The sequence below is a fragment of the Oncorhynchus clarkii genome, chromosome 4 (genome assembly GCF_045791955.1).
Source record: "Oncorhynchus clarkii lewisi isolate Uvic-CL-2024 chromosome 4, UVic_Ocla_1.0, whole genome shotgun sequence".
Classification (NCBI taxonomy): Eukaryota; Metazoa; Chordata; class Actinopteri; order Salmoniformes; family Salmonidae; genus Oncorhynchus; species Oncorhynchus clarkii.
Window position 1 is genome coordinate 83,377,718 of NC_092150.1, and position 27,127 is coordinate 83,404,844.

The following is a 27,127-nucleotide window of genomic DNA, read 5'->3' on the forward strand; positions in this document are numbered from 1 at the left end:
TCAGCTAGTCCGACAGTCAGGCAGTCAGTCAGTTACCCAGCCAGCTAGTCAGTCAGCCAGCCAGCCAGCGAGTCAGCCAGCCAGTCAGCTAGTCAGACAGTCAGCCAGTCAGTCGGTCAGTCAGTCAGTCAGTCAGCCAGTTAGCCTACTGGAGCCTCTGGACAGCATGATCTGATCTGCTCCCTCTAGGCCGGCCCTCGCTGTCCTGGCAACCTGCTGACGCTCTGAGGTAGGGGAGAGGGGAGGAGGAGAGAGGCAGGGAGGGCTCCGATCAGAGACAATGGCATTCTTTCATAGAATGTTACTAGCACTAGGACCCTGGAGGAGGCTGGGACTCCTGTGGTGGTGGGGCAGGCCAGGCAGGCTGACTGGCTGAGCTGTGTAACACACAGTCCTGCTCAGAGAGAGTGAGAGTGAGAGAGAGAGAGAAAGAGATCTGAGAGCAGAGAGAGAGAGAGAGAGAAGGGGAAGAGAGAGAGACTACAGGAACGCAGTCAGTTGCCTGTGCTGCTCAGTACCAGAAACAGGGAGCTGGGGAGGAAATGGAGGGGCTCAGGATCATCGGCGGGAACTGACATTACAGACCAGGAGAGGAGAGGAGAGGGAGAACTATTGGAGAGGAGAGGAGGAAAGGAAGGGGCTCGTCTGCACAACAGAAGATTTCTAAGGTGACTTTATGTCTCTTTTCAGTAGCTGGATGTGGTGGGATGTGGAAGGAAGTGTGTCTGTGTGTGGAAAGAGATCTTTTAGCTTCCAGAAGAGGCTGAGTGTTGACATGTGCTGCATCGCTGCACTTCTAAGTAGAGAGAAAGAGAGGAAAAGAAACAGAGTGTGTGTGTGTTTTTTTCCCAGTGTGTTTTACAGTGAGACAGAGAGAGGGAGAGTGTTATGTGGCTGTTTGAAGGGATGCTTAACCCTTTACTGCAGTGGGATAAGTCAGGCTCACACAGTGTTTCTTGGTAGTCTAAAACAAATCTACTTTAAAACAAAAGTATACACCTCACACACATGGTTAAAGGGCTTCAGAAAAAGAATCACCTGTCAGATATGGAGTTAAAATGTATTACATTTTGAGTTTGCAGACTGAAATATAACAAAACCATTTGATATAGAAACACAGGATTTTCAGCATTTAAAAAAAGAAATTTTGCAAAATATGAATAACATTCCACCCATGAGGCAACTAGGTCATTTGACTGCAGGAAAGGGGTACATGGAAATCTATCTTGACAGTTGTTGACTGAAATGAAAGGGTTCAGAGAAGTGTACACTTCTAAGGGAATAGGGAGATCCCATCCACTCTGAAGATGACTCATGTTAGAAGTAGAGATCAAGGGAGGGAGAGATGGAGAGAGCGAGAGAGAGAGAGAGAGCGAGAGAGAGAACGAGAGAGAGAGAGAGAGAGAGAGAGAGACAGGGGGAGAGAGAGAGAGAGAGAGAGAGAGAGAGAGAGACAGAGGGAGAGAGAGAGAGAGAGAGAGAGAGAGAGAGAGAGAGAGTTAGAGAGAGAGAGAGAGAGAGAGAGAGAGAGAGAGAGAGAGAGAGAGAGGGAGAGAGAGAGAGAGAGAGAGAGAGAGAGAGAGAGAGTTAGAGAGAGAGAGAGAGTTAGAGAGAGAGAGAGAGTTAGAGAGAGAGAGAGAGAGAGAGAGAGAGAGAGAGAGAGAGAGAGAGAGAGAGAGAGAGAGAGAGAGAGTTAGAGAGAGAGAGAGAGTTAGAGAGAGAGAGAGAGAGAGAGAGAGAGAGAGTTAGAGAGAGAGAGAGAGTTAGAGAGAGAGAGAGAGAGAGAGAGAGAGAGTTAGAGAGAGAGAGAGAGTTAGAGAGAGAGAGAGCGAGAGAGAGAGGGGGGAAGAGGGAGGGAGGTTTAGGTTGTTATTATACAGTACAATGTTTCCAAGGATAGAAAGAGGAGAGTCATTTGGCCCCTGGCTTTCCATAAATAACAAAACACAAGAAAAACTGCCTATAGCTCAGCACTTGAAGCAAGGATATGCATTTTCTTGGCACCAGTTGAAAGGAAACACTTTGAAGTTTGTGGAAATGTGAAAGGAATGTAGGATAATATAACCCATTAGATCTGGTAAAAGATAATACAAAATAAAAAAAGTTGTTTTGTATTTTTTTACTATCATCTTTGAAATGCAAGAGAAAGGCCATAATGTATTATTCCAGTCCAGGTGCAATTTAGATTTTGGCCACTAGATGGCAGCAGTGTATGTGCAAAGGTTTATACTGATCAAATGAACCATTGCATTTCTGTTCAAAATTTGGTATCAAGTCTGCCCAAATGTGCCTAATTTTATTTATATTAATTTTATTAATATATTTTCATGTTCAAAATTGTGAACTTTCCTTAAACAATAGCATGGTATTATTTCACTGTAAATTGCACAGTGCAGTTAGATTAACAAGAATTTAAGCTTTCTGCCAATATCAGATATGTCTATGTAAATAACACATTTTCTTGTTACTTACAGCCTCATGCTAATCGCATTTGCCTACGTTAGCTCAACCGTCCCACAGGGGACCCACTGATCCTGAATATGTTTAATATTGGAAATTTGAAATTATTTACACATTTACATTTACTTTGGATACTGAAGTATATTTAAAACCAAATACTTTTATAGTTTTACTGGAATATAACTTTACTGGGTGACTTTCACTTTTACTTGAGTCATTTTCTATTAAGGTGTCTTTTACTTTACTCAAGTTTGACAGTTGAGCACTTTTTCCACCACTGTGTGTGTGAGTGTGTGTGTGTGTGTGTGCATGTGTGTGTCTGAGTGTGTGCGTGTGTTTGTGACAAACAGGTTGAGAAAGTGCGATCTGTTCAGACGCACAGCAACAGTGGAAATAGTGGGAAAGGCTGAGCACTAGCAGATCACACACACCCTAACACACACACACACACTGCCCACGCACGCTAACACACACACACACTGCTCACACGCGCTAACACATACACACTCTGACACACACACACGCACACGCACACACACACACACACACACACACACACACACACACATACACGCACACGCACACACGCACACACACACACACACACATCTCCTGCCAGCCGAACAGCTGTGTATGTGTGTTTCATGAGAGTGAACAAGTCTGTAATTATTGGGTGCGTTTCATGTGTATGTTTTCGCCAGTGAACATCTCTGTAAGTAAACATGTTAGCATTTCAAGGTAAGTCTCTGTCTCTGGGTGTGTGTTACATGTCTGTCAGTAGGCCCGTGTCAGATACATTTGATTTGATTGCAACAGTGTTTGTTTTTCTATTATTGTAGGGTATGTGTGTTACATCTATATCTCTGTGTTACATCTCTATCTGTGTGTGTTACATCTATATCTGTGTGTTACATCTCTATCTGTGTGTGTTACATCTATATCTGTGTGTTACATCTCTATCTGTGTGTGTTACATCTCTATCTGTGTGTGTTACATCTCTATCTGTGTGTTACATCTCTATCTGTGTGTTACATCTATATCTCTGTGTTACATCTCTATCTGTGTGTTACATCTCTATCTGTGTGTTACATCTCTATCTGTGTGTGTTACATCTCTATCTGTGTGTTACATCTCTATCTGTGTGTTACATCTATATCTCTGTGTTACATCTCTATCTGTGTGTGTTACATCTATATCTGTGTGTTACATCTCTATCTGTGTGTGTTACATCTATACCTGTGTGTGTTACATCTCTATCTGTGTGTGTTACATCTATATCTCTGTGTTACATCTCTATCTGTGTGTGTTACATCTATATCTGTGTGTTACATCTCTATCTGTGTGTGTTACATCTATATCTGTGTGTTACATCTCTATCTGTGTGTGTTACATCTCTATCTGTGTGTGTTACATCTCTATCTGTGTGTTACATCTCTATCTGTGTGTTACATCTATATCTCTGTGTTACATCTCTATCTGTGTGTGTTACATCTATATCTGTGTGTTACATCTCTATCTGTGTGTGTTACATCTCTATCTGTGTGTGTTACATCTCTATCTGTGTGTTACATCTCTATCTGTGTGTGTTACATCTCTATCTGTGTGTGTTACATCTCTATCTGTGTGTGTTACATCTCTATCTGTGTGTTACATCTCTATCTGTGTGTGTTACATCTCTATCTTTGTGTTACATCCATATCTGTGTGTTACATCTCTATCTTTGTGTTACATCTATATCTGTGTGTTACATCTATATCTGTGTGTTAAATCTATACCTGTGTGTGTTACATCTCTATCTGTGTGTGTTACATCTATATCTGTGTGTTGCATCTATATCTGTGTGTGTTACATCACCATCTGTGTGTTACATCTATATCTGTGTGTGTTACATCTCTATCTCTGTGTTACATCTCTCTGTATGCTACATCTCTCTGTGTGTTACATCTCTCTGTGTGTTACATCTATATATGTGTGTTACATCTCTCTGTGTGTTACATCTCTCTGTGTGTTACATCTATATATGTGTGTTACATCTCTCTGTGTGTTACATCTATATATGTGTGTTACAGCTCTCTGTGTGTTACGTCTCTCTGTGTGTTACATCTATACATGTGTGTGTGTTATTAAATCTCTATCTATGTATCTGTCTGTGTGTTATTACATCTCTATCTATGTATCTGTCTGTGTGTTATTAAATCTCTATCTATGTATCTGTCTGTGTGTTATTCAATCTCTATCTATGTATCTGTCTGTGTGTTATTAAATCTCTATCTATGTATCTGTCTGTGTGTGTGTGTGTAAATGTATATGCATGGCAGTGCAGGGACTGTTCACTTGTCAGATAGTGTATCTATTTCCATTTCTGTCTTCGTGTCTGTGGTGATTGGTCAGCTATTTTTATATCTCCATGTCCCTATGTATTTGAGCGAGAGAGAGAGAGAGAGAGAAAGAGAGAGAGAGAGAGAGAGAGAGAGAACCTGTGACGATCTTATCAGGAGCTTTCAGTGTGGTAGTTCATTCATAATTCACCCGCCCCGCCCCACAGCATCGTTCATTCAGATATTGTCCCCCGTGGCTGTGTTCACTCAGGATCTCACCCTCACATCTCACATCTCCCTAACTCAGTCAGGACTGTGACACCTGTAACTGACATACCACCAACATCAATATACTCTTGATGCAAAAGTGTGACCTTTTTATTAGAATTAAACCTTAATTTATCCCAGATAAAACATGTGATTGTCTTGATCTAGGATAGACAGATAATGCACAGCTAATATTGGTCCTCTATTGGTTTCCAGCAGTGGTCTGCTTTTGTCACTAATGACGTATCCAGTCCTCTGTAGTCTGGACATGAGAGTGAAGGGCAAGTCAATGTCATAGAGACCATCTTAAACCAAAAGGGTCAATAGCGACTTTAGATTTTACACAGAGGGCAGCACTGAAAAAGGCAATATTTATCTCTTCGAGCTAATTCACATAACCCTCCTCCCTCCTCCTTCCTCCTTTCTCCTCCCTCCCTCCTAATTGTCATTGACTGGCCACCTTACTGTGCCCAAATGAAGTCATTGCCTACAGTACCGCGAGCCCGGCTCAATTGGCCCCCCTCACGCCATTTAAAAAGAGCCAGCGTGTGTGTGTGAGTGTGAGTGAGTGTGTGTGTGTGTGTGTGTGTGTGTGTGTTCTCGCTAGCTCACTGTCTATAAAGCCACCAGCTTAGGTCAAAATAGAGGATATAAATGAGCAACGTTTTAGTATTTCAGGGAGCTGCTGTCATTGCTGTTGGTTGCTGATAGATTTGAAAGCCTAGCTGGCAGTGTGGTGGGTGTGTCTGTTTAGCTTTTAATGACACAGTAAAAGGGGGAAAAGAGTCTTGTTGAAAAGCTTTGGCTTCTTAAAGGTGAGCAGTTGATGATAGAATGGTAAAGGGTTCAGACCAAAGGAGTGTGAGTGTGAGTGAGTGTGTGTGTGTGTGGGTGTGTCTGTGTGTGTGTGTGGGGGGGGGGTTGTGTGTGTGCGTGCGCGTGCTTGTGTGCTTGTGTGTGTGTGTGCGCGTGCTTGTGTGTGTGTGTGTGTGTGCGTGCGCGTGCTTGTGTGTGTGTGTGTGTGTGTGCGTGTGTGTGTGCGTGCATGGTGGAGGTATGCCGTGACGCTGCGCTGGTTGCTAAGCGGAGCAGGGACGTGGGTGAAAAGTGGAAGGATTTCCTGTTGACAGGAACGTTTGTTTATGCGGGGAGCGCCATGCCGAGGGGAAGTGTGTGTTGTGTTCCCTGTGTGTTGTGTGTTCTGTGTGTGTGTGTTGCTCGGTGAGTGAACACACACACATGCAAAGAACACAAACAAACAGAGTACACAACACACTTTCCCTCGGCATGGTGCTCCCCGGATAAACAAACGTTCCCTTCGACAGGAAATCCTTCCACCCACGTCCCTGCTTCGCTTAGCAACCAGCACAGCGTCACGGCATACCTCCACCATGCACGCACACGCACACGCACGCACGCACGCACGCACGCACACACACACACACACACACACACACACACACACACACACACACACACACCACTTATTCAAGTACACACACACACAAACACACACACACACACACACACACACCCTCTAGTGTTGAATATTTTCTTTGGCTTGCATAACGTCCTGGTCTGTGTAATTTGGATGTTCTGTACTTCTTGATGTACCTCGTGGCACTTCCCCCCAAAACCCCCATGCCGTTATCCCCATAGCACGGACCTGCTCTCTCCCGCCTCTCTCTCTCTCCCCTCTTCTCCCTCCGTCTGTCTCTCCGTTCGCTGATGTCATGCCTGTTTTATAGTGTCCCACACGTGAGGACTGCCATATGATCTCACCACCGGGCCTGGCTCCCACTATAGTTACCTCATTCACATTACGTGAAAGGGAGGGGTGACGTCAGCCCCTCTGGCTAGCTGCAGTGATGTCATAGTTGGAAGGAGCCATACAAAGGCATGGCAGTCAGCTAGCAAGAGGGGAGGAGAGGTTTATATAATGTGTTTACCTCGGTTCTCTGCTCTTTACAGTAGACACTGTTATCAGGGGCATTAATGACACACTTTGGGGTATCGTTTTCAACTCAACACTTGGTTTCACATTAAGTTGAGAGTTTGGGGGTTGGGGAATTACTCTCAATTACTCTTACTTGCTTTACCTTGGCCAGGTTGCAATTGTAAATGAGAACTTGTTCTCAACTTGCCTACCTGGTTAAATAAAGGTGAAATAAATAAATAAATACAAATTCGTAGATTGAATTGTGGATGTTAGAATTGACAGGCCAGGAGATCAATATATTTTGAAGCTATACATTGTTTGTTTACAAAGACATCTATGAGATTATCATTAATGTCACAGATTACATATTTAAGTCTCTGAAGGGACTGGTAGAGTCTGGTAGAGTCTGGTGGAGTCTGGTAAAGACTGGTAGAGTCTGGTGTAATGGCCTTCTGCTCTGATGTTAGAAGGGATATTTGACCTCTACAGAGTCCTTTATAGCCCACTGTATAGCCCATTGAATAGCCCAACGAATAGCCCACTATATAGCCCACTGTATAGCCCACTGAATAGCCCACTATATAGCCCACTGTATAGTTACTGTATAGCCCATTGTATAGTAACTGTATAGTTACTGTATAGTTACTGTATAGCCCATTGTATAGTAACTGTATAGTTACTGTATAGTTACTGTATAGTTACTGTACAGCCCATTGTATAGTAACTGTATAGTTACTGTATAGTTACTGTATAGCCCACTGTATAGTTACTGTATAGACCATTGTATAGTTACTGTATAGTTACTGTACAGCCCATTGTATAGTAACTGTATAGTTACTGTATAGCCCACTGTATTGTTACTGTATAGCCCACTGTAAAGCCCACTGTATAGTCCACTGTATAGTCCACTGTATAGTCCACTGTATAGCCCACTGTAAAGCCCACTGTATAATTAGTTACTGTATAGCCCAATGTAAAGCCCACTGTATAGTCCACTGTATAGTCCACTGTATAGTCCACTGTATAGCCCACTGTAAAGCCCACTGTATAGTTACTGTATAGCCCATTGTATAGTAACTGTATAGTTACTGTATAGTTACTGTATAGCCCATTGTATAGTAACTGTATAGTTACTGTATAGTTACTGTATAGTTACTGTACAGCCCATTGTATAGTAACTGTATAGTTACTGTATAGTTACTGTATAGCCCACTGTATAGTTACTGTATAGACCATTGTATAGTTACTGTATAGTTACTGTACAGCCCATTGTATAGTAACTGTATAGTTACTGTATAGCCCACTGTATTGTTACTGTATAGCCCACTGTAAAGCCCACTGTATAGTCCACTGTATAGTCCACTGTATAGTCCACTGTATAGCCCACTGTAAAGCCCACTGTATAATTAGTTACTGTATAGTCCACTGTATAGCCCACTACATAGTTACTGTATAGCCCACTGTATAATTAGTTACTGTATAGCCCACTGTATAGCCCACTATGTAGTTACTCTGTAGCCCACTGTATAACCAACTCTATAGTTACTGTATAGCCCACTGTATAGTTACTGAATAGCCCACTGTTTAGCCCACTGTATAGTAACTGTATAGTTACTGTATAGCCCACTGTATAGTTACTGTATAGTAACTGTATAGTTACTGTATAGCCCACTGTATAGTTAGTTACTGTACAGCCCATTGTAGAGTTACTGTATGGCCCACTGTAGAGTTACTGTATAGTTACTAAATAGCCCACAATATAGCCCACTGTATAGTTACTGTATATCCCACTGTATAGCCCACTGTATAGTTACTGTATAGTTACTGTATAGCCCGCTGTACAGTTAGTTACTGTATAGCCCACTGTAAAGCCCACTGTATAGTCCACTGTATAGCCCACTGCATAGTTACTGTATAGCCCACTATATAGTTATTTACTTTTTAGCCCACTGTATAGCCCACTGCATAGTTACTGTATAGTTACTATATAGCCCACTGTATAGTTACTTTATAGTTACTATATAGCCCACTGTATAGTTACTGTATAGTTACTGTATAGCCCACTGTATATTTAGTTAGTGTATAGTCCACTGTATAGTTAGTTACTGTATAGTTACTGTATAGTTACTGTTTAGTTACTGTATAGCCCACTGTATAGTTAGTTACTGTATAGCTCACTGTATAGTTACTGTATAGCCCACTGTATAGTTACTGTATTGCCCACTGTATAGCCCACTGTATAGTTACTGTATAGTTACTGTATAGCCCACTGTATAGTTACTGTATAGCCCACTGTATAGTTACTGTATAGTTACTGTATAGCCCACTGTATAGTTAGTTACTGTATACTTACTGTATAGTTGCTGTATAGTTAGTTACTGTATAGCCCACTGTATAGCCCACTGTATAGTTACTGTATAGTTACTGTATAGTTGCTGTATAGTTACTGTATAGTTACTGTATAGCCCACTGTATTGTTACTGTATAGTTACTGTATAGTTACTTTATAGCCCACTGTATTGTTACTGTATAGTTACTGTATAGCCCACTGTATAGTTAGTTACTGTATAGTTACTGTATAGCCCACTGTGTAGTTAGTTAATGTATAGTTACTGTATAGTTACTGTATAGTTACTGTATAGCCCACTGTATAGTTACTGTATAGTTACTGTATAGTTACTGTATAGCCCACTATACAGTATAGCCTACTGATGCCACTGAGACACAGACTGTCTTTGAAACTGATCTCCCTTTGTTGTATCTTGTAAAGGTGTGTGTGTGTGTGTGTGTGTGTTCTTCTGTTTGACCTTTGACCTTTGTTGTCGATACTGATCTGAGAACTAAAATCTATCCAAGAGGAGGAAGCGACTGAAAAAACAAAAAGTGGACAGTCAGAACCTTCGAGACGTTAGTGATTTTAGTCGAGACGTCCACACTCTTGGAAAGAAAGGAGCTATCTCGAACCTTAAAGGACACTTTGAAGAACCCTATATTTTGCTGCAGGCAGAACCCTACATTTTACATCTTGGTTGCAGGTAGAACCCTACATTTAGCTGTAGGTAGAACCCTGACTTTTGCATCTTGGTTCCAGGTAGAACCCTACATTTTGCTGCAGGTAGAGGCCTACATTTTGCATCTTGGTTCCAGGTAGAACCCTTCATTTTGCATCTTGGTTCCAGGTAGAACCCTACATTTTGCTGCAGGTAGAACCCTTTTGGGCTCCATGTAGAACTATTTCTTCAGAGGGTTCTACATGGAACCCAAAAGGGTTTTATGTGGAACCAAGAACGGTTCTACCTAGAACCAATAAGTGTTTTCCTACGGGGACAGACAAAAAAAACTTTTAAAAAACTTTTTTTTTTCAAAATGAGTGGAAAAACTGAGAGCTATCTACTTCTGAATTTCTGGGATTGGAAAAGTAGCAATGTGTTTCATTCCCAAAAAATGAGCCATCTATCTCTGGCTCATTCTCTTTAACAAGCTGCCTCACACACACACACACACACACACACACACACACACACACACACACACACACACACACACACACACACACACACACACACACACACACACACACACACACACACACACACACAGGACTCTCCAAGTATGAGGATCTCATAACAGACTTTGTGTGCCGTAGACCGCCAAACAAACACATTAGGGTGACATTCCAGTGACTATGTGTGTGAAAACCTATCCCCTATATACGTAGTGGACCAGTGCACTATTTTAGGGAATAGGGTGTAATTTGAAAAACATCCTTAGGTCTCTGAGTCCAAAACAAACCCCACAGTCATGGTCTAATCTACAACTCAATGAGCAATGTACATGTTCAGACACCGACAGTTAAAATCACAACTCTCTCTGTCTCTCTGTCTCTCTGTCTCTCTCTCTCTCTCTCTCTCTCTCTTCCCTATCCCTCTTTTTATCTCTTTTTATCCTCCACATCCCCCTCTCTCTCCCTCTCTCTGTTTTACTCAAAGTTTTGTCTGTTCCGTGGCAGGACGAGGGGAAAATACCTTCCAATATGGTGTTAACACAGTAGGTCCAGCAGCAGCACAGGCAGTAGCCATATACACTCAATCTCCCCTAACAGTACAAGTATACACTCAATCCCCCCTAACAGTACAAGTATACACTCAATCTCCCCTAACAGTACAAGTATAAACTCAATCTCCCCTAACAGTACAAGTATACACTCAATCCCCCCTAACAGTACAAGTATACACTCAATCCCCCTAACAGTACAAGTATACACTCAATCTCCCCTAACAGTACAAGTATTCACTCAATCTCCCCTAACAGTACAAGTATAAACTCAATCCCCACTAACAGTACAAGTATAAACTCAATCCCCACTAACAGTACAAGTATACACTCAATCTCCCCTAACAGTACAAGTATACACTCAATCCCCCCTAACAGTACAAGTATACACTCAATCCCCACTAACAGTACAAGTATAAACTCAATCCCCACTAACAGTACAAGTATACACTCAATCTCCCCTAACAGTACAAGTATACACTCAATCCCCCCTAACAGTACAAGTATACACTCAATCTCCCCTAACAGTACAAGTATAAACTCAATCTCCCCTAACAGTACAAGTATACACTCAATCCCCACTAACAGTACAAGTATACACTCACTCAATCCCCCCTAACAGTACAAGTATACACTCAATATCCCCTAACAGTACAAGTATAAACTCAATCTCCCCTAACAGTACAAGTATACACTCAATCTCCCCTAACAGTACAAGTATACACTCAATCCCCCTAACAGTACAAGTATACACTCAATATCCCCTAACATTTATGATGAACATAGAGTAGCAGTAGCGTAAAAGAGGGGTTGGCGGGTGGTAGGTGGGACACAACACAGATAGCCCGGTTAGCCACTGTGCGTGAGCACTGGTTGGTCGGCCCAATTGAGGCAGTATGTACATGAATGTATAGTTAAAGTGACTATGCATATATGATAAACAGAGAGTAGCAGCAGCGTAAAAGGAGGGGTTGGGGTGGGGGGGCACACAATGCAAATAGTCCAGGTAGCCATTTGATTACCTGTTCAGGAGTCTTATGGCTTGGGGGTAAAAACTGTTGAGAAGCCTTTTTGTCCTAGACTTGGCACTCCGGTATGGCTTGCCATACGGTAGTAGAGTGAACAGTCTATGACTTGGGTAGCTGGGGTCTTTGAACATTTTTTGGGCCTTCCTCTGACACCGCCTGGTGTAGAGGTCCTGGATGGCAGGCAGCTTAGCCCCAGTGATATACTGGGCCGTACGCACTAGCCTCTGTAGTGCCTTGCGGTCAGAGACCAAGCAGTGATGCAACCATGCTCTTGATGTTGAAGCTGTAGAACCTTTTGAGGATCTAAGGACCCTTGCCAAATCTTTTTAGTTTCCCGAGGGGGAATAGGCTTTGTCGTGCCCTCTTCACGACTGTCTTGGTGTGTTTGGACCATTCTAGTTTGTTGTTGATGTGGACACCAAGGAACTTAAAGCTCTCAACCTCCTCCACTACAGCCCCTCAATGAGAATGGAGGCATGCTCGGTCCTCCTTTTCCTGTAGTCCACAATCATCTCGTTGGTGATCAGGCCTACCACTGTTGTGTTGTCTGAAAACTTAATGATGGTGTTGGAGTCGTGCCAGGCCATGCAGTCGTGGGTGAACAGGGAGTACAGGAGGGTACTGAGCAGACACCCCTGGGGAGCTCCAGTGTTGAGGATCAGTGTGGCAGATGTGTTGCTGCCTACCCTCACCACCTGGGGGCGGACCGTCAGGAAGTCCAGGATCCAGTTGCAGAGGGAGGTGTTTAGTCCAAGGATCCTTAGATTAGTGATGAGCTTTGAGCGTACTATGGTGTTGAACACTGAGCTGTAGTCAATTAATAGCATTCTCACGTAAGTGTTCCTTTTGTCCAGGTGGGAAAGGGTAGTGTGGACTGCAATAGAGATTGCGTCATCTGTGGATCTGTTTGGGCGGTATGCAAATTGGAGTGGGTCTAGGGTTTCTGGGATAATGGTGTTGATGTGAGCCATGACCAGCCTTTCAAAGCATTTCATGGCTACAGATGTGCGTGATACGGCTTAAAACATTTTGGTATTGCAGACTCGAACAGGGAGAGTTTGAAAATGTCAGTGAAGACACTTGCCAGTTGGTCAGCGCATGCTCACAGTACAAGTCCTGGTAATCCGCCTGGCCCTGCAGCCTCGTGATTTTTGACCTCTTTAAAGGTCTTATTCAGATCAGCTGCGGTGAGCGTGATCACACAGCTGGTGCTCTCATGCATGTTTCAGTATTATTTGCCCTGAAGCAAGCATAGAAGTAGTTTAGCTGGTAGGCTTGTGTCACTGGGCAGCTCTCGGCTGTGCTTCCCTTTGTAGTCTGTAATAGTTTGCAAGCCCTGCCACATCCGACGAGCATCAGAGCCGGTGTAGTACGATTCAAACTTAGTCCTGTATTTAAGCTTTTCCTGTTTGATGGTTCGTCGGAGGGCATACAGGATTTCTTATTAGGTTCCGGGTTAGAGTCCCGCTCCTTGAATGCGGTAGCTCTAGCCTTTAGCTCCGTGCGGATGTTGCCTGTAATTCATGGCTTCTGGATTGGGTATGTACGTACGGTCACTGTGGGGATGACGTCATCGATGCACTTATTGATGAAGCCAATGACTGATGGTGTACTCCTCAATGCTGTCCGAAGAATCCTGGAACATATTCCAGTCTCTGCTAGCAAAGATGTCCTTTAGCTTAGCATCTGCTTCATCTTCAAAATGGAGGGCAAGGCAGAGCTTTGTATGCATCTCTGTGTGTGGCGTAAAGATGGTCCAGAGTTGTTTTCCCTCTGGTTGCACATTTCACATGCTGATATAATTTTGGTAAGACTGAGGAGCGCCGCCTCTGGGAAAGCGTTTTCCTGTTTGCTTATGGGGGAATATAGCTCATTGAGTGCGGTCTTAGTGCCAGCCTCAGTCTGTTGTGGTATGTAGACAGCTACGAAAAATACAGATGAAATCTCTCTAGGTAGAGAGTGTGGATTACAGCTTATCATGAGATACTCTACCTCAGTCGAGCAAAACCAGCTGTCATGCACCAGCTGTTATTTACAAAAAGACATAGTCCGCCGCCCCTTGTCTTTACCAGACGCTGCTGTTCTATCTCGCTGATACAGCATATAACCAGCCAGCTGTATGTTCATAATGTTGTTGATAATTCAGGCACGACTTCGTGAAGCATAAGATATTACAGTTTTGAATGTCCCTTTGGTAGTTTAATCTTCCGCGTAGGTCATCGATTTTATTTTCTGAAGATTGCGCCTTTTCCAGCAGAATGGAAGGCAATGGGGTTTACTCGATCGCCTACGAATTCTCAGAAGGCAGCCCGCCCTCCGGCCCCTTTTTCTCCATCTTCTCTTCACGTAAATGACGGGGATCTGGGCCTGTTCCCGGGAAAGCAGTATGCCATTCAGCTCGGACTCGTCGGACTCGTTAAAGGAAAAAAAGGATTCTGCCAGATCATGATGAGTAATCGCAGTGCTGATGTCCAGAAATAATTTTTGGGCATAAGAGAAGATAGCAGCAACATTATGTACAAAATAAGTTAAAAAATAAGTTACAAACAACGCAAAGAAAAAAAAAAAACACAATTGGATAGGAACACATAAAACGTCAGCCTTCTTGTCCGGTGCCATTGATGATATGTTAATTTTGTAAACTGTACCACTGGCTCCTTTCCCCAACATCTTGCCTTGATAGTGAGGGAGATGGTTGAGGAAATGGAGGAGACTTTGGGAGTATATGCAGCTACGGGGGAACAATGAATGTGAGAAAAGTAGAGAACTGCATGCGATTGGAGAAGACTATGGTAGATTAAACACTCCGGTAGTCCATTGTCTCCCAAATGGCACATTATTTTCCATACTGTAGTGCATCATTTTAACCAGTGCCCTAGTGCACTATCAGGGGTATAGGGTGCCATTTGGGATGCTTGGAGAATGTATAGGAATGTAGAAAGAACAAAGGGACTAGCACTCAGTAAGGGATCTGAGAACTCTGTGGTTCTGATAGGGAACAGATTGTTCTTCCCCCTCAGATCTCAGATCTCTGGTGGTTGTGTCTGGGGTCATGACTCTGAGAAGAGGGTTGAGGCCTACTGGCTGTGTTTGGGGTCATGACTCTGAGGAGAGGGTTGAGGCCTACTGGCTGTGTTTGGGGTCATGACTCTGAGAAGAGGATTGAGGCCTACTGGCTGTGTTTGGGGTCATGACTATGAGGAGAGGGTTGAGGCCTTCTGGCTGTGTTTGGGGTCATGACTCTGAGGAGAGGGTTGAGGCCAACTGGCTGTGTTTGGGGTCATGACTCTGAGGAGAGGGTTGAGGCCTACTGGCTGTGTTTGGGGTCATGACTCTGAGGAGAGGGTTGAGGCCTACTGGCTGTGTCTGTGTTCATGACTCTGAGGAGAGGGTTGATTGAGGTCTAGTGGCTGTGTCTGTGTTCATGACTCTGAGGAGAGGGTTGATTGAGGTCTAGTGGCTGTGTCTGGGGTCATGACTCTGAGGAGAGGGTTGAGGCCTACTGGCTGTGTTTGTGTTCATGACTCTGAGGAGAGGGTTGAGGCCTACTGGCTGTGTTTGGGGTCATGACTCTGAGGAGAGCGTTGAGGCCTGGTGGTTGTGTTTCTGGTCATGACCGAGGAGAGCAGGCTTGTCACAAGAAAGCACTGTCGATTTTGGATGTTTGAAAAGGTCCAGAGGACATCGATAAATGCCTTTGTCAGTGCTCACCAAAAACAAACAAACACGACACTCAGAGGTGGAGTAAGCTGCTCTGCCAGAGTCGTTCACACTTCTCTAGCAAGCAGGGAGAGTAGTTGATGATAGTTCATGGAAAAAGCACTTGAAAAATACGCACTCTACACACGCACTCTACATACGCACTCTACATACGCACTCTACATACGCACTCTACATACGCACTCTACACACGCACTCTACACACACACACTCTACACACACACTCTACACACACACACTTTACACACACACTCTACACACACACACTACACACACACACTCTACACACACACTCTACAGACACACTCTACACACACACTCTACATACGCACTCTACACACACACTCTACACACACACTCTACACACACACTCTACACAAACACTCTACACACACACACTCTACTCACACACACTCTACACACACACTCTACACACACACACTCTACACACACACACTCTACATACACACACTCTACACACACACTCTACACACACACTCTACACACACACTCTACACACACACTCTACACACACACTCTACATACACACACTCTACACACACACTCTACACACACACTTTACACACACACACTACACACACACACTCTACACACACGCACTACACACACACTCTACACACACACACACACTACACACACACTCTACACACACACACTACACACACACTATACACACACACACACTACACACACACACACACACTACACACTCACACACTACACACACACACACTCTACACACACACACACACACACTACACACACACACACACACACACACACACACACACACACACACACACACACTACACACACACACACACACACACACACACACTACACACACACACACTCTACACACACACACACACACACACACACACACACACACACACACACACACACACACACACACACACTCTACACACACACACACACACTACACACACACACACTCTACACACACACACTCTACATACACACACTCTACACACATACTCTACACACACACACACACACTACACACACACACACACACACACATTGTAATATTCTATTATTGTACATTTTGTGATGGAATTGTTTTATACCTGTTTGCACCCCAGGAAGAGTAGCTGCTGCCTTGGTAGGAACTAATGGGGATCCTATTAAATACTAAATACTCTCCTCTGCTTCTCTCAAACCCACCATCCCTTGGATCAAGCACTCTTCCCTGAGCTCCACATCTAATAATGGCACCATCATTCCTCACTCTAATTCTTTTGGCAGGGCCTGTCAAACAGCATATGCTGGAGGACACTGTGACTTTGAAATGCTGCTAATGACCCAAGGATATTTTCCCCTCGCTCGCTGGTGATTAGAGAGAGAGAGGAGCGAGGGAGAGAGGAGAGAAAAAGAGAGAAGGGTGCGAGAGAAAAGGAATAAGAGACAGAGATATGAAGAGGGAGAGGGAGAGAGATTAAGAGAGGGAGAGAGAGAAAGAGAGGGAGAGAAATATAAAGAGAGAGAGAGAGAGAGAGATAAAGAGAGGGAGATGTAAAGAGAGGGAGATAGATATAAAGAGAGGGAGATAGATATAAAGAGAGGGAGAGAGATATAAAGAGAGGGAGAGAGATATAAAGAGAGGGAGAGAGATATAAAGAGAGGGAGATATAAAGAGAGGGAGATATAAAGAGAGGGAAATAGATATAAAGAGAGGGAGAGAGATATAAAGAGAGGGAGGGATAAAGAGAGGGAGAGAGATGTAAAGAGAGGGAGAGAGATATAAAGAGAGGGAGAGAGATATAAGGAGAGGGAGAGAGATATAAAGAGAGGGAGAGAGATGTAACGAGAGGGAGAGAAATATAAAGAGAGGAAGACATAAAGAGAGGGAGATATAAAGAGAGGGAGGGATAAAGAGAGGGAGATATAAAGAGAGGGAGGGATAAAGAGAGGGAGATGTAAAGAGAAGGAGATATAAAGAGAGGGAGAGAGATATAAAGAGAGGGAGAGAGAGATAAAGAGAGGGAGAGATATATAAAGAGAGGGAGAGAGATATAAAGAGAGGGAGAGAGATATAAAGAGAGGGAGAGAGATATAAAGAGAGGGAGAGATATATAAAGAGAGGGAGATATAAAGAGAGGGAGAGAGATATAAAGAGAGGGAGAGAGAGATATAACGAGAGGGAGAGAGATATAAGGAGAGGGAGAGAGAGAGATATAAGGGGAGGGAGAGAGATATAAAGAGAGGGAGAGAGAGATATAAGGAGAGGGAGAGAGATATAAAGAGAGGGAGAGGATATAAAGAGAGGGAGAGAGATATAAGGGGAGGGAGAGAGATATAAAGAGAGTGAGATATAAAGAGAGGGAGAGAGATATAAAGAGAGGGAGAGAGATATAAAGAGAGGGAGAGAGATATAAAGAGAGGGAGAGAGATATAAAGAGAGGGAGAGAGATATAAAGAGAGGGAGAGAGGATATAAAGAGAGGGAGATATAAAGAGAGGGAGAGAGAGATATAAAGAGAGGGAGATGTAAAGAGAGGGAGAGAAATATAAAGGGAGATAGAGAGAGATAGAAAGAGGGAGAGAGATATAAGGAGAGGGATAGAGATATAAAGAGAGGGAGATGTAAAGAGAGGGAGAGAGAAATATAAATAGAGGGAGAGAGGATATAAAGAGAGGGAGATATAAAGAGAGGGAGAGAGATATAAAGAGAGGGAGAGAGATATAAAGAGAGGGGGAGATATATAAAGAGAGGGAGAGAGATATAAAGAGAGGGAGAGAGATATAAAGAGAGGGAGATGTAAAGAGAGGGAGAGAGATATAAAGAGAGGGAGAGACAGAGGGGGAGATATAAAGACAGTCTCATATGTGCTCCCTCTCGGCCTCTAGGTCACCAGGCAGCTCGTTATAGCACACACCTGTCACCATCGTTACGCGCACCTGCGCGTCATCAGACTCACCTGGTCTCCATCACTTCCCTGATTATCTTCCCTATATACAGTTGAAGTCGGAAGTTTACATACACTGAGGTTGGAGTCATTAAAACTTGTTTTTCAACCACTCCACAAATGTCTTGTTAACAAACTATAGTTTTGGTAAGTCGGTTAGGATATCTACTTTGTGCACGACACAAGTCATTTTTCCGACAATTGTTTACAGACAAATTATTTCACTCATAATTCACTGTATCACAATTCCAGTGGGTCAGAAGATTACATACACAAAGTTGACTGTGCCTTTAAATAGCTTGGAAAATACCAGAAAATGATGTCATGGCTTTAGAAGTTTTTGATAGGCTGAGTCAATTGGAGGTGTACCTGTGGATGTATTTCAAGGCCTACCTTCAAACTCAGTGTCTCTTTGCTTGGCATCATGAGAAAATCAAAAGAAATCAGCAAAGACCTCAGAATAAAAAATTGTAGTCTGGTCCATTCTTGTGAACAATTTCCAAATGCCTGAAGGTACCACATTCATCTGTACAAACAATATTACGCAAGTATAAAGACCATGGGACTACACAGCCGTCATACCTCTCAGGAAGGAGAAGCGTTCTTTGGTGTGAAAAGTGCAAATCAATCCCAGAACAACAGCAAAGGAACTTGTGAAGATGCTGGAGGAAACCGGTACAAAAGTATCTACATCCACAGTAAATCGAGTCCTATATCGACATAACCTGAAAGGCTGCTCAGCAAGGAAGACGCCACTGCTCCAAAACCGCCATGAAAAAGCCAGACTACGGTTTGCAACTGCACATGGGGACAAAGATCGTACTTTTGGGAGAAATATCCTCTGGTCTGATGAAACAAAAAATAGAACTGTTTGGCCATAATGACCATCGTTATGTTTGGATGAAAAAGGAGGATGCTTGCAAGCCGAAGAACACCATCCCAACCGTGAAGCACGGGGGTGGCAGCATCATGTTGTGTGGGTGCTTTGCTGCAGGAGGGACTGGTGCACTTCACAAAATAGATGGCATCATGAGGAAGTAAAATTATCTGGATATATTGAAGAAACATCTCAAGACATCAGTCAAGTTAAAGCTTGGTTGCAAATGGGTCTTCCAAATGGACAATGACCCCAAGCTTACCTCCAAAGTTGTGGACAACAAAGTCAAGGTACTGGAGTGGCCATCACAAAGCCCTGACCTCAATCCTATAGAAGATTTGTGGGCAGAACTGAAAAAGTGTGTGCGAGCAAGGAGGCCTACAAACCTGACTCAGTTACACCAGCTCTGTCAGGAGGAATGGGCCAAAATTCACCCAACTTATTGTAGGAAATTTGTGGAAGGCTACCTGAAACGTTAAACAATTTAAGTTAAACAATTTAAAGGCAACGCTACCAAATACGAATTGAGTGTATGTAAACTTCTGACCCACTGGGAATGTAATGAAAGATATGAGAACTGAAATAAATCATTCTCTCTACTATTATTCTGACATTTCACATTCTTAAAATAAAGTTGTGATCCTAACTGACCTAAGACAGGGAATTTTTACTAGGATTAAATGTCAGGAATTGTGAAAAACTGAGTTAAATGTATTTGGCTAAGGTGTATGTAAACTTCTGACTTCAACTGTATATCACTCCCTTTGGTTCCTTCCCCAGGCGTCATTGTTTCTGGTCTGTGTTTTGTTAGTGTTTCTTGTTAGTGTTTCTTGTTTTGTCTTATGTTATTTTTATTTCATTAAAACACTCCCTGAACTTGCTTCCCGACTCTCAGTGCACTCGTTACAGAGCGAGAGAGTTATAAAGAGAGAGAGAGATAAAGAGAGAGAAAGATATATAGACTTTTTGATTTCTATACACTTTCTCAACCAAACATGCTGGGAGGAGCAGAGGGAGCCAAAATGGGTGGGACCTTGGAACAAGTTACCAGCCTTTTCAGTGGATGTTGCCATGGTGTTTAGTCTCGGGGACATACTGTTGGCCAATGGCTGAGGGCCTGTGCTGCTGTTTAATAAGTGAGAGAGAGACCGAGAGAGGGAGAAAAGAGACCTTACTGTCTAGATACAGGACACAGTGCTCAATGTGTTCCCACTTTAAAGCTCTCAATCACATAAAACCCATCCAGTTCACTCTCTCTGTCTTCACCCACCACTCTTAAAGTTACGCTAATTCATCTTCAATCTACTCTCCGATTTAAATTTGGACAATGAGTGCTTTGCACAATGAATATACTTCCTGAATTGGCCATGCATCAAATGTAGTCTGATACTTGAACACTCGTCAGCATTGTAAGGCCACAGAGTGCCAGGACGGAACTCACTGTCAAAATGGAAGAAATGTCTGGAAGATGCGTTTATGTGTTTGCAGACAGGCATGCATTATGTGTGTGTTTGTATGGTACAGTCTGAACACATTAAGTTGAAGGGCCGTATGACCTCAGCCCAGTTCTCAGAATCATTCTGCTCTTTCTCTATTCAATTTTTTATTTAACTAAAGTCCATATTCTTATTTCCAATATTGGCCTACACTGGCCAAACTGTGCACCACCCTATGGGACTCCAAATCACAGCCAATTGTGATACAGCCTGGATTTGAACCAAGGAATGTAGTGATGCCTTTAGCACTAAGATGCAGTGTTTTAGACCACTGCACCACTTGGGAGCCAAATTCAATCTCAAATGACTTTATTGGCATGGGTAAATATGTTAAAATTGCCAAAGGAATGAAGTAGATAATAAACTGAAGTGAAATAAACGATTTAAAATATACAGTTAACATTACACTCACAAAAGATCCAAAAGAATAAAGACATTTTAAATGTCTTATTATGTCTATATATGGTGTTGTAATGTTGTGCAAATAGCTAAAGTTCAAAAGGGAAAATAAATCAACACAAATATGCGTTGTATTTACAATGGTGTTTGTTCTTTTCTCGTGGCAACAGGTCACAAATCTTGCTGCTGTGATGGCAAACTGTGGTATTTCACCAAGCAGATATGGGAGTTTATCAAAATTGGATTTGTTTTCGAATTCTTTGTGGATCTGTGTAATCTGAGGGAAATATGTGTCTCTAATATGGTCATACATTTGGAGGTTAGGAAGTGCAGCTCAGTTTCCACCTCATTTTGTGGGCAGTGAGCACATAGCCTGTCTTCTCTTGAGAGCCATGTCTGCCTACGGCGGTCTTTCGCAATAGCAAGGCTATGCTCACTGAGTCTGTACATAGTCAAAGCTTTCCTTAAGTTTGTGTCAGTCACAGAGGTCAGGTATTCCGTCACTGTGTTCTCTCTGTTTAGGGCCTCAGTTTTTTTGTAAATTCTTTCCAAAATGTCAAGTAATTATCTTTTTTTTTATGACTTTGTTGTCTCTTGCTTTCTCTCTGTCTCTGTCTCTGCGTGTTTCTCTCTCTCTCTCTCTCTCTCTCTCTCTCTCTCTCTCTCTCTCTCTCTGTCTCTGCTCTGTGTCTGTCTCTTTTTCTGTCTCTGTCTGTCTCTGTGTCTGTCTGTGTGTCTCTCTCTCTCTCGATCTATATCTCTTTCTCTCTCTCTCTGTCTTTGTCTCTCTCCCGCTCTATCTCTGTCTCTCTGTCTCTGGTGTCTGTGGTCTCTGGTGTCTGTCACAGGAGGTTGGTGGCACCTTAATTGGGGAGGAGGGGCTCGTGGTACTGACTGGAGTGGAATCAGTGGAATGATATCAAAAACATCAACACATAGTTTCCAGGTGTTTGATGCCTTTCCATTTGCTCAGTTCTGGACATTATTATGAGCTGCTCTCCTCTCAGCAGCCCCCTGTGATGTCTGTGGTCACTGGTGTACATTAGGTGTTTTTCTGTTTATTAAGTTACTACTGCGATGAAGAACTGCTCTCTGTCTTGGTCTGTGGTCTCTGGTGTGTGTGTTGCTGATGTTTCAGGTCTTTGGTGTGTGTGTTTGCGTGTTTGTGTGTTGCTGGGCAGCTCTGAGGAGAATATTGCCACAGGGTCGACAGCCCTCTGAGAGACACCATGACCCCTGACCTCCATCTCATATCTCCCTATGCTCTGTGGCGGGGCTAGAGGCACAAAGAGGCACAAACACATGTATACACACGCACGCACGCACACACACACTGGACTATCCCGTGCCACTGGTCAACTCAGCCTCACATGTGTGCCCCGTGGAGCCCTGATATTTGTCGTCAAGGGAACACAGGAAATGGAAACTGAAACTGATTTCATGGACTGAAGCTGGAGAAAACCACAACCTTTCCTACACCAATGTTGACATACAGGAGGTTATTATTTTCTCAATCCGTCTCTCTCGCTCTCTCGCTCTCTGGTCCTCTCTCCTTCTCTCTCTCGCCCTCTCTTGTTCTCTCTCTCTCTCTCTCTCTCTCTCTCTCTCTCTCTCTCTCTCTCTCTCTCTCTCTCTCTCTCTCTCTCTCTCTCTCTCTCTCGACTCAGTGGTGTGTAGAGAATGATAAAGGTTGTTCTTATTGTCATCAGACCTCCAGATTAGTTTTGCCTCAGTGGATCCCCAGTCCTGGGTTTATCACAACCATCAGCCAGACAGCAATACAACTCCCATCCCCTCCTCAGAGTAATATCTCCTAACCTGCTACTGTATTTAGTTATGTTGACATCTCATGTCTCCTACTATTATATTCATCGGTTGCATCCCGTGCGACATCCTATTCCCTACATAGTGTACTGTAGTGTTTGACCAGTCTCACTGGGCACAACCGTCTATTCAACGTCTGTCTATGCCATGTTGGTTCAATGTAATTTCATTAAAATGACGTGGAAACATCATTGATTCAACAAGTGTGTGCCCAGTTGGGTGACCTATAGACCTACTGTCCCTTCATTCTATTCTCCTTTCATTGGCTGATTCACTAAATACTTTGTAAAGACTCAAAGGTCTGTAGTTATGAATGTTTTCTCCATTAGACCCTATTAATCATGTGAACCTCACTGACCTGAAGTCAGTTTAACACCCTGTAAATAGACTGTCTCTCTGAGGAGTTCATTAACCTCTTCACCCTTGTAAACACTTGGTCCACGTGTCTCACATAATAGAGAAAGGAGGTTTAGGTTGTGAATACTGAATGCTGTCTGTCTGTCTGTCTGTCTGTCTGTCTGTCTGTCTGTCTGTCTGTCTGTCTGTCTGTCAGAACACTTGGTCCACGTGTCTCACATAATAGAGAAAGGAGGTTTAGGTTGTGAATACTGAATGCTGTCTGTCTGTCTGTCTGTCTGTCTGTCTGTCTGTCTGTCTGTCTGTCTGTCTGTCTGTCTGTCTGTCTGTCTGTCTGTCTGTCTGTCTGTCTGTCTGTCTGTCTGTCTGTCAACCTAATACTCGTGCACATAAACACAGAATACGGACACTAAGGACAATCACCCACGAAACACTCAAAGAATATGGCTGCCTAAATATGGTTCCCAATCAGAGACAATGATAAGCACCTGCCTCTAATTGAGAACCAATTCAGACAGCCATAGACTTACCTAGAAAACCCCACTAAGCCACAATCCCAATACGTACGAAAATCCCAAGACAAAACACCCCACATAAAAAAAAAACATGCCACACCCTGGCCTGACCAAATAAATGAAGATAAACACAAAATACTTCGACCTAAGGTGCGGACTCCCGGACGCACATCAAAACAATAGGGAGGGTGCGGGTGGGCGTCTGTCCATGGTGGCGGCTCCGGCGCGGGACGTGGACACCATTCTATCAATGTCTTAGTCCCTCCTCCTCGCGTCCTAGGATAGTCCACCCTCGCCGCCGACCATGGCCTAGTAGTCCTCACCCAGAATCCCACTGGACTGAGGGGCAGTTCGGGACTGAGGGGAAGCTCGGGACTGAGGGGAAGTTCGGGACTGAGGGGAAGCTCGGGACTGAGGGGAAGTTCGGGACTGAGGGGAAGTTCGGGACTGAGGGGAAGCTCGGGACTGAGGGGAAGTTCGGGACTGAGGGGAAGCTCGGGACTGAGGGGAAGCTCGGGACTGAGGGGAAGTTCGGGACTGAGGGGAAGCTCGGGACTGAGGGGAAGCTCGGGCAGGTAGTTGGATCTGGCAGATCCTGGCTGGCTGGTGGTTCTGGCAGATCCTGGCTGACTGGCAGATCTGGAAGAGTCTGGTTGACTGGCAGATCTGGAAGAGTCTGGTTGACTGGCAGATCTGGAAGAATCTGGCTGACTGGCAGAACTGGAAGAGTCTGGCTGACTGGCAGATCTGGAAGAGTCTGGCTGACTGGCGGATCCTGGCAGACTGATGGATCTGGCTGCTCCATGTAGACTGACAGCTCTGGCGGCTTCTTACAGACTGGCAGCTCCATGCAGACTGGCAGCTCTGGCTGCTCCATGCAGACTGACAGCCCTGGCTGCTCCATGCAGACTGGCAGCTCTGGCTGCTCCATGCAGACTGGCAGCTCTGGCTGCGCGGAACAGGCAGGAGACTCCGGCAGCGCTGGAGAGGAGAAAGGCTCTAACAGCGCTCAACAGGCGGGAGACTCCGGCAGCGCTGTAGAGGAAGGCTCTGGCAGCGCTAGACAGGCGGGAGACTCCGGCAGCGCTGGAGAGGAGGAAAGCTCTGGCAGCGCTGGACAGGCGAGGCGCACTGTAGGCCTGATGCGTGGTGCTGGCACTGGTGGTACCGGGCCGAGAACACGCACAGGAAGCCTGGTGCGGGGAGCTGCCACCGGAGGGCTGATGCGTGGAGGTGGTACTGGATAGACCGGACTGTGCAGGCGCACTGGAGCTCTTGAGCACCGAGCCTGCCCAACCTTACCTGGCTCGATGCCCACTCTAGCCCGGCCGATACGAGGAGCTGGTATGTACCGCACCGGGCTATGCACCCGCACTGGAGACACCATGCGCACCACAGCATAACACGGTGCCTGCCCGGTCTCTCTAGCCCCCCGGTAAGCACAGGAAGTTGGCGTAGGTCTCCTACCTGGCGTAGCCATACTCCCTGTGAGCCCCCCCAAGACATTTTTGGGGCTGACTCCCGGGCTTCCTTGCCAACCGTGTTCCCTCGTATCGCCGGCTCCTCTCTCCGACTGCCTCTGCTCTCCTAAGTGCCTCCACCTGTTCCCATGGGAGGCGATCTCTTCCAGCCAGTATCTCCTCCCAAGTGTAACAGCCCTTGCCATCCAAGACGTCTTCCCATTTCCATTCCTCCTTTCGCTGCTCCTGCTGCCGCCGCCTGTCACCACGCCGCTTGGTCCTGCTGTGGTGGGTGATTCTGTTACGGCTTTCTTCGGTAGAAGGAGAGTCGGACCAAAATGCGGCGTGTAGATTGCGATCCATGTTTATTAAACTGAAGCAACATGAATCTAAATACAAACACTACAAAACAATAAATGTAATGTGGATATAGATACTTTTGTACCAGTTCCCTCCAGCATCTTCACAAGGTCCTTTGCTGTTGTTCTGGGATTGATTTTCACATTTCACACCAAAGTACGTTAATCTCTAGGAAACAGAACGCGTCTCCTTCCTGAGAGGTATGACGGCTGCGTGGTCCCATGGTGTTTATACTTGCGTACTATTGTTTGTACAGATGAAAGTCGTACATTCAGGCATTTGGAAATTGCTCCCTAGGATGAACCAGGCTTGTGGTCGACAATTTTTTTTCTGAGTTCTTGGCTGATTTCTTTTGATTTTCCCATGATGTCAAGCAAAGAGGCACTGAGTTTGAAGGTAGGCCTTAAAATGGATCCACAGGTACACCTCCAATTGACTCAAACGATGTCAATTAGCCTATCAGAAACTTCTAAAGCCATGACATAATTTTCAGAAATCTTCCAAGCTGTTTAACGGCACAGTCAACTTAGTGTATGTAAACTTCTGACCCACTGGAATTGTGATACAGTGATTTATAAGTGAAATAATCTGTAAACAATCGTTGTAATAATGACGTTTGTCATGCTCAGAGTAGATGTCCTAACCGACTTTCTAAAACTATAGTTTGCTAACAAGACATTTGTGAAGTGGTTGAAAAACGAGTTCATGTAAACTTCCGACTTCAACTGTATATACCAAAAAATATATATTTGAACATTGTCTTTGCATCTCAAAATCATTGTAACCTTAAAACTCTGAATGAAAATGATTCAAATCTAAAGTGTAAAATTGAACTAGAAAGTGCCCTTAGATGGTGGGAAGAGGCTGCACTTGACTGCTACACTTGAATCATTTCCACGGTGAATGGCTAGGCCCGCTACGCTGTGAAACCACACTATTACAGAGACTTTGATAATACCGGCCGCAATTGAAATGTTGAAAACAATGTGTGGGAAGGCAGAGGCACAGAAAATCACATCAATACCTTTGTCAGATAACACTGCTAAATAATGAATTTATGCTCTGACTGAATGACTCAAATACTCCCCTGCTTATGCTCTCCAA

General features: G+C 44.2%; 1 protein-coding gene across 1 annotated transcript in view; it reads left to right on the plus strand.

Annotated features, from left to right (window-relative positions):
- The first annotated feature begins 383 nt into the window (after positions 1–383).
- Positions 384–27,127, plus strand: part of LOC139407380 (forkhead box protein N3-like) — an 85,346-nt gene continuing 58,602 nt past the window's right edge. Inside the window, exon 1 of the mRNA XM_071151109.1 lies at positions 384–668. The gene's annotated coding sequence lies outside the window, so the exon portion shown is untranslated. The remainder of the gene's footprint in view (positions 669–27,127) is intronic.